Source organism: Chanos chanos, chromosome 8 (genome assembly GCF_902362185.1).
Source record: "Chanos chanos chromosome 8, fChaCha1.1, whole genome shotgun sequence".
NCBI classification, from domain to species: domain Eukaryota; kingdom Metazoa; phylum Chordata; class Actinopteri; order Gonorynchiformes; family Chanidae; genus Chanos; species Chanos chanos.
Window position 1 is genome coordinate 32122485 of NC_044502.1, and position 7102 is coordinate 32129586.

The following is a 7102-nucleotide window of genomic DNA, read 5'->3' on the forward strand; positions in this document are numbered from 1 at the left end:
CTAGCAAGTATGTAGAGAAAGGGTTTTTTTTGTTTGTTTTTTGTTTTCTGTATGTTTGTTTGTTTGTTTGTTTTGTTTTTCCCAAAGAATGGGAAGGGGTGAAATTCAGTCAGTGTTCAGTCATGTACGATTCACATTCAGAATCTGATTGTGATGACTGGTCCAACAATAGTACAGAAAGTGTACAATACAACAGTGATTACTTGACAGCAGGAGCAAGTTGGCAGTCAAATTAGCTTTAGGTCCACTTGTCCCAAAATCTGTTAAATCTGTTCCAAGTTCAAGGGCATAGTAACTTGTAGTCATCTAGCTTTAGCACTAGCCTAGTCATTGTCTGGATAACTGTAAAAAGTATTTTTTAACATCAGGTCTGAGCAGGAGTTGATTTATGACTGGATCAAAGATGCTATAGTACTTTATGATTTTAGTCCAAAAAGAGAAATACTTATGCTAAGGTTGGATGTATATGTAGTATAATGACAAATTTAATGTCAACTGTTCAACTTACTGAAAACCCATCCCTAAAGAAATAGATCCTTTTAGCTTTGGGTAATTGAAGAATTGATATGTTAAGGTGTAATACTTTTGTGAAAACACTGTGTGTGGCATTAAATAATATATTGTCTGGGTGTCACACTAAGTTAAGTAAATTCAAACACACTGGGAAACAAATTAAACTTTTTATGATGGATGGCTCTGGTCCAGTTTCTCTCAGAAACTATATGAATTTGATTAAGGCCTACACATTCTGTTAGTTCGACTTTTACAAATGAGCTACCTTGACATACATGAAATACAATAAATTATCAATGTAGCTAGTAAAATGACCACTGCTGCTTGGCTCTCAGCAATAATTTACATGACACCCTGGGTATTTTGTTCACCTAGTTACAGAATCTGCATATTCCTTTAGACATCATGCATGTAGATCTCATTCTCTGAGTGATTGACAGTACTAAGAAAGTGATGAAAGTGTACCTACTGTACCCTGAATGATTAATACCTCAGCCTGAACAGCATCTTTAAGATGTGACAAAACATATTTTCCTGTCTGTACGACTCTCTTACAGTATCTCAGACCGTGGTTCTATCATCAGAGAAATCACTCTCTTAGTATCGTCAATACTTCCACCACCCAGCAATGAGATGACTGTTCGTTGCTGGCTGGTTTTGTTTTCTGTTCTATCCACTGGACCAGAACACAGATGTTCAGGAACTTACTCCACAAAAGACAAGGAACTCTAAAGTCTAGTGGTATTGTCTATTTCTACTGAAGAACAGATAATATAAAGAAAAGAATGTAATATGGACATAAGGCTGACCTGTTTACTTTGCCTCACTGAAGACTGAGGGTTTGCCAGGCTGAGGTCAGTACAGCTCCCCATCAAAAGTATGAGTAGAAGGAGAAAGGAAGCCAAGAAGGACTAGAAAAAAAAACTTGTTCAGATACTCCAAACAATGGGAAAAAAAATCTTCAAAACATTTCCTAAAATATGCTGCTGTTGTCCTTTTTCCCAAAATGATAACAAAATCCACTTGTTTTCTTGAAAATAAAAAAAAACGTATAATTGTCTTTGGTCCTAAACGTGTAGTCCTGGAGGTGGGAGGCCCTGTAATCGACTTGGTCGTGCCCCAAACCAGGGTGCCTAATTGGGGAGAAAACAGCGGCCAGTGAGAACCTCTCAGAGCCACAGATCTGGCTTAGAATGGACAGACTCATGGAGAGAGCAAAGAGGAGAGAGAACGGGGGGAGGAGAAGAAGGAAGGGGGTGGACAGGGAGTCCAAGCAGTGACTTCTCAACCTTCTTTAGACTTTAATCCACACAAACACAGTGATTATGTGTGTGTGTGTGTGTGTGTGTGTGTGTGTGTGTGTTTGTGTTTGTATTTGGGTGGGCAGGTGAGTAGAAAATGAAAGGCAGTAAGCAGAGTGGGAAAGATATTGTCATGGTTGCTGTTGTAATCTGTGCTATACATCAGGACTTATAAAGTTCAGGAAATCACACACATACACACACACACACACACACACACACACACACAGATTCAGTGTATATGTGTATAACTGAGAATTACAGAGGTTCACTGACCAGAGATTGGGTGTAATATACTGTGACATTACACACAAAGGCTTGGAACCCGGATATCGTGGTGTCTAAATATACTTAGTGACAGTCTTTGGCTTGAAGTCCTGTCGGGGAAGGTGGGTGAGAACTCTAATATTGCGCCTGAAAACCATCCAATCAGTGTGAGAACGGAGCAAGGAGAGGGAACATGGAATTGATCACCTGTACATCTCTTTGGTGGCTGTAGTTTGGAGTGGGAATCTAGATTCTTTTTTGAAATTCTTCATTTCTAGCCAACAAAAAGAACTCTTGATATAGTTCTTAGCTGTACATATATATAAAACCTTATCTCTTTGCTAGAAGTATGACATCTAATAGTCTGAAAAATATATTTTAATCATTTGTCATCACACAATAAAAAACAATTTTAATGATTGATTCATCTGAGTTGGAGAAAAAGACAATCAACGTCTTCTCTTGAAATACACCAGAAAAGTAAAAGCCACAGCTACATGCTATTTGATCATAGAACACTAATGTTACATACTGGGTCGGGTGTGAGGCATCAAACAGTGGTGTCTGGCCATTTCTTCGCATTCCCTGTGCAAAAGGGATTTTAATTTTTTTTTAATTTTGCAATTACTGCATGGGCAAAGTGTCCATTTTAGGTGAAATCATTTAGCATGATTTTTCACATTTCAAATTCTATTTTTGCCTATTACAAATCATTTGAAAACATCCAGAGATTGTGAGATGGTGAGTGTCATGGTGTGTGACTTTTGACAGTATGACCCTGTGTCCTCCGTGGTTGTGACCTTCACTTCGTCCATCAAGGTAAAGCTGGAATGGGCATCCAGTGCCCAGAGAAGTCCAGCGCACAGAAGCTGATTTGAATTCCCTGGAAGAACTAAGCCAAGAGGCCTCTGATTACTACAACATGGAAACCCATTATGCTAAGATCCGTTCTTGGCTTGTTAACAACGGCACACGAATCACACACTATACACTTCTCTGCTTGAAAAAAAAAAAAAAAGGCCAGTACCGTCTGGGCTATAAACACATCATGCTTAAGGCATGTAGAGGTTTTCATGAAAAGCGAGGGAAAAGAAGAGATAGGGCAAAGGAGAGAGGAGAGGAAAAAAAGTGAGAGAGAGAGAGAGAGAGAGAGAGAGACAGATTTAGGAGACAGAAGGCATTGGGGGTTAACATCTAACACAAATACTGCATTAGGAGTGATTAAGATGGTATTTGGAACGGTGACTTTAACCTTCTCACCCTCGCTATCTAGCTATGCTGGAATGCCTGGTCAGCATCGTGGGACTGACCAATCATAAAAGGCCATCTGAGGTAACGGGTAACTGTTTGCATGCGGTCACATATTTAAAGATTCTATGTTTGAGGTCTATGTCCATCAGTCATACTTACACCTCTTAATTTGGCACTGGCACAGAGATTGTCAATAGCAACAAAATGAATGAAAGTAAATCTTGATACACATTTATAATGTTAAAGCTGAAATGTTATAAATATAAAATGTCACATGAAGATATTACATCCATATAAGCACTTTGACATGAATAACCTGAAGATGACAGAGGCAGAGTAGTAAACATGTCTTGTCTCCTGATCTGGGCTGGAGCTCAGAGCACTATTAAAGAGCATAAGACTAGCTTATACTGTGAGGTCAAAGGTTTTATGGGATATTTGACTGTGAGATGTGGCACTGGTGACATATGTCCACACTGGCTGTGAGCACTGTAAATACCCCACACAGAGCTTACTGGTTGGCAGTTGGCCTTTTGACCCAACAAACAGAGAGAACTGAATTGAACAATGACGACAGGATTTCTCTCTCTCTCTCTGTTTATCTCCCTAACATATACACATTCTCTCTCCCTCTCATCTTCGCACAAACTGCATACATACACATCTTTATGTAAATTCTATATCTCAGTCTGCATGTGCCTGTGTGTGTTTGTGTGTGTGTGTGTGCGTGTGTGTGTGTCTGTGTGTGTGTATGTGTGTGTGCAAGTCTATCTCACTGTCTCATGATTGATACTGTCCAGCTAAGCTAATCAGATTACTGAGATTGGGTCGTGCTATACTGAGCGGCTACCTGAACTGAGCCTCTTAGCAGCATGTGAGAGGGAAAAACAGACTGACAGCCGCAGTGGCCGGGGTCACACCCACAGACAAGGTCACACCCACAGGTAAGACCAGGACGTCACTGTAACACTAAACTTACTGACTTTAAAAAGTCATACAGTCCTGAACTCAAATGATCAGCTTGAAACTAACAAGGTGTTTTCATAGTGTTTTCATTTCATAGTTTTGTTGGAAAAATTGGTCATTTAATTGCTTTCACACACTCAGACAAATATCATTTGTCATATTTTGAGCAAATGTTACTCTTTTCATAAAGTTTTTACATATATTGAGAATAATATAATAAACAATAACCATTCATAGAGCCATAACTGAAAGACGTCTGCGTTGATCCCTGTAACTAAGGATATGGGTTCCAATTTAGGGCTGAACTAGTGAATTTCTCACTATGGTATGGTAAGTAGCTAAGCTGGTGCAGGTTCAAAGTACTTTTAGTGAACAGAAGACATTTACAATGTGCATTTTTGTTTATTTATCTGACTTACAATTATTCAGTGACTACTTTTTATTCAGTGACTTATAATTATTATTACTATTGTGAGTCCCACACCTCTGTAACGTTCATGCTTGTGCATTTCATCCACTAAACCAATTCTGTTACTACTGTGCCATTGCTATGCCCTTGCTTTTACTGCCATTTCTCATCCCATCACATACTACCTATTCCTCCCTACTCTCTCTCTCTCTCTCTCTCTCTCTCTCCCCCCTCTCCCTCCCTCCCTCCCTCCCTCTCTCTCTCCCTCCCTCCCTCCCTCTCTCTTTCTCTCTCTCTCTCTCTCTCACCCTTTCTCTCCCTTTTTTCCTCCACACTGGATTATTATCATGGTTGTTTGTGAGTGTAGTTGGGATTGCCCCGGGAGTCCCCGGTGGGGGGGGGGTTTCCCTTGCAAGAGAGAAATGTCATTTGAATCCGGACACTACAAGACACAAAACCGATGTGAATATATCAAGCTAAGTACCAAATATGACACCAATCCTAAGTTATTTTTAGACTGCATATAAGCTAAATCTATTTAAGGTCAACAGTTTTATCTAACAGTGGAAATCCCGCAGCACCTTCTTGCTACTACGTTGTGTGACATGCCTCACTTTTTCATAAGGTTAAGAGTTAATCGTAGCAGGATTAAATTTAAACCTGTTGGCTGAGGAGATTTAATAGGTCACATGTTGAAACATAGTGAGCAGCCCAAGTTCCCTGAAATAGGAGCTTTGTGAACAGCCTTAGAGTACTGTGGAAAACCCCTAGTTATTAATGCCTATAACCTGCTTATGCTTAGTGGTTACCTTAGAGATCCCATCACTCTCTGATTATCTGTAAACCAGTCACATATTGGCACAGTGTGTATACTGTATATATGTAATATTCATGTAAGGCATGCTTTAGTTTCATATTCTCGTAACAATACATATAACCACACAATGTCTGTGTGCAGTTTACTAGATTTGCAGTGTGTGAAAATGTTACTCAGTGACAGTAAGTATGCTTAGCTTTGTTTACTCTGGGCATGGAGGTAAATGCTAAGCATGATGTCATTACAACAATGAAACAAACATTTAGCATTTTAAAATCCTCTGATTTATCTCTCTTTGTGATATAGCCATTCGTAGGCCAAACTGTTAACAGTTTTAATACAGTAAATGTGCAGGTTTATTCTATAGTTACATACAAAAACAGTAAGGAATATAGATATAGTATATTGATATGGTTACTTCTTACCCATAGCAATAAGGTGCAGCCAGGTTTGCAAAAGGCAATAACATTCAGCACCTTTGACCCTTTCACCTCCAATTACAATGGAATATTATTATAATGGAATATAATATATATAAGTAAACCATAAAAAAACCATCACTGTCACTGTCACTGTCATTGAATTATAACAGTCACTGAAATATGTTGCCTAGGTAACTCCACTCTCTTACACGGCACCATTACGCTTCACTGAGGAGCTGGTTACTCTTATAAGCGTGCTTGGTAGACGTCACGTGAAGTTTCCTGTGGTGATATGGTAACATCTAATATCTCTATCTCTAAATATCTTATTGTTCATCTCAGGGAACTGTAGATGTGAATGCTGCCTTGCTAAAGTCATCAGCAATGTTAAACGATTACATCTAAGCCCCAATACATCAGTACTCGACTTCAGCCTGCCATTTGCAGCACTAATAGAAGATCTATATGAACATGTGTGAATGAATGGAGGACATCTATTCGTTGATGTCATTCAACAGGTGAACCAGCACTCTACTCTATAAACTTTGACATGAGCATTTGGCTATGCTCTTGATAACGACAGAAATATGTAAACCTATGGAAATACTCTATGAATCACATAAATGAAGTGAGGCAGAAGTTATGTAACATAATATTAAATTAAACTAAATAACAGAAAGTAAAGTAATGCACAGTAATGTGAAAGACTTATTTACATAACGAGGTCAGTTCTAATGACCTAAGACACAGCAACCTGTGATGAGTCAAGTCAGTCTTAAAGGGAGGTGTGTGCTTTATGATAGAGTTAGATAAGACTCTAAGCAAATAATCCAGAGTGTAGGGACACCCACCCATCTCTGTGCTGCTATAATTACCTGACACGGAGCCTAGGCATACTTCATTATGCAACTGCAGTGGCTCTAAAACTAATCTGAATGGAAAAAAAGAAGGGATAGATCATTCATTCTTGAATTGCGAACAGTGATGGTAAATTTATTTTGCCTCTCAGAGTCTAAAACTTTGTCATTTAACTATAGCAAAGCAGATAAAAATCAGAAGTTTTCATTTGTGCGTGCCAAAAACAGGAGCCAAATTAGTTTTATTTCAGTTTTGAATTCCCTCATTTGTTTTCATCTAAGTTTCATGACCCCAAAAC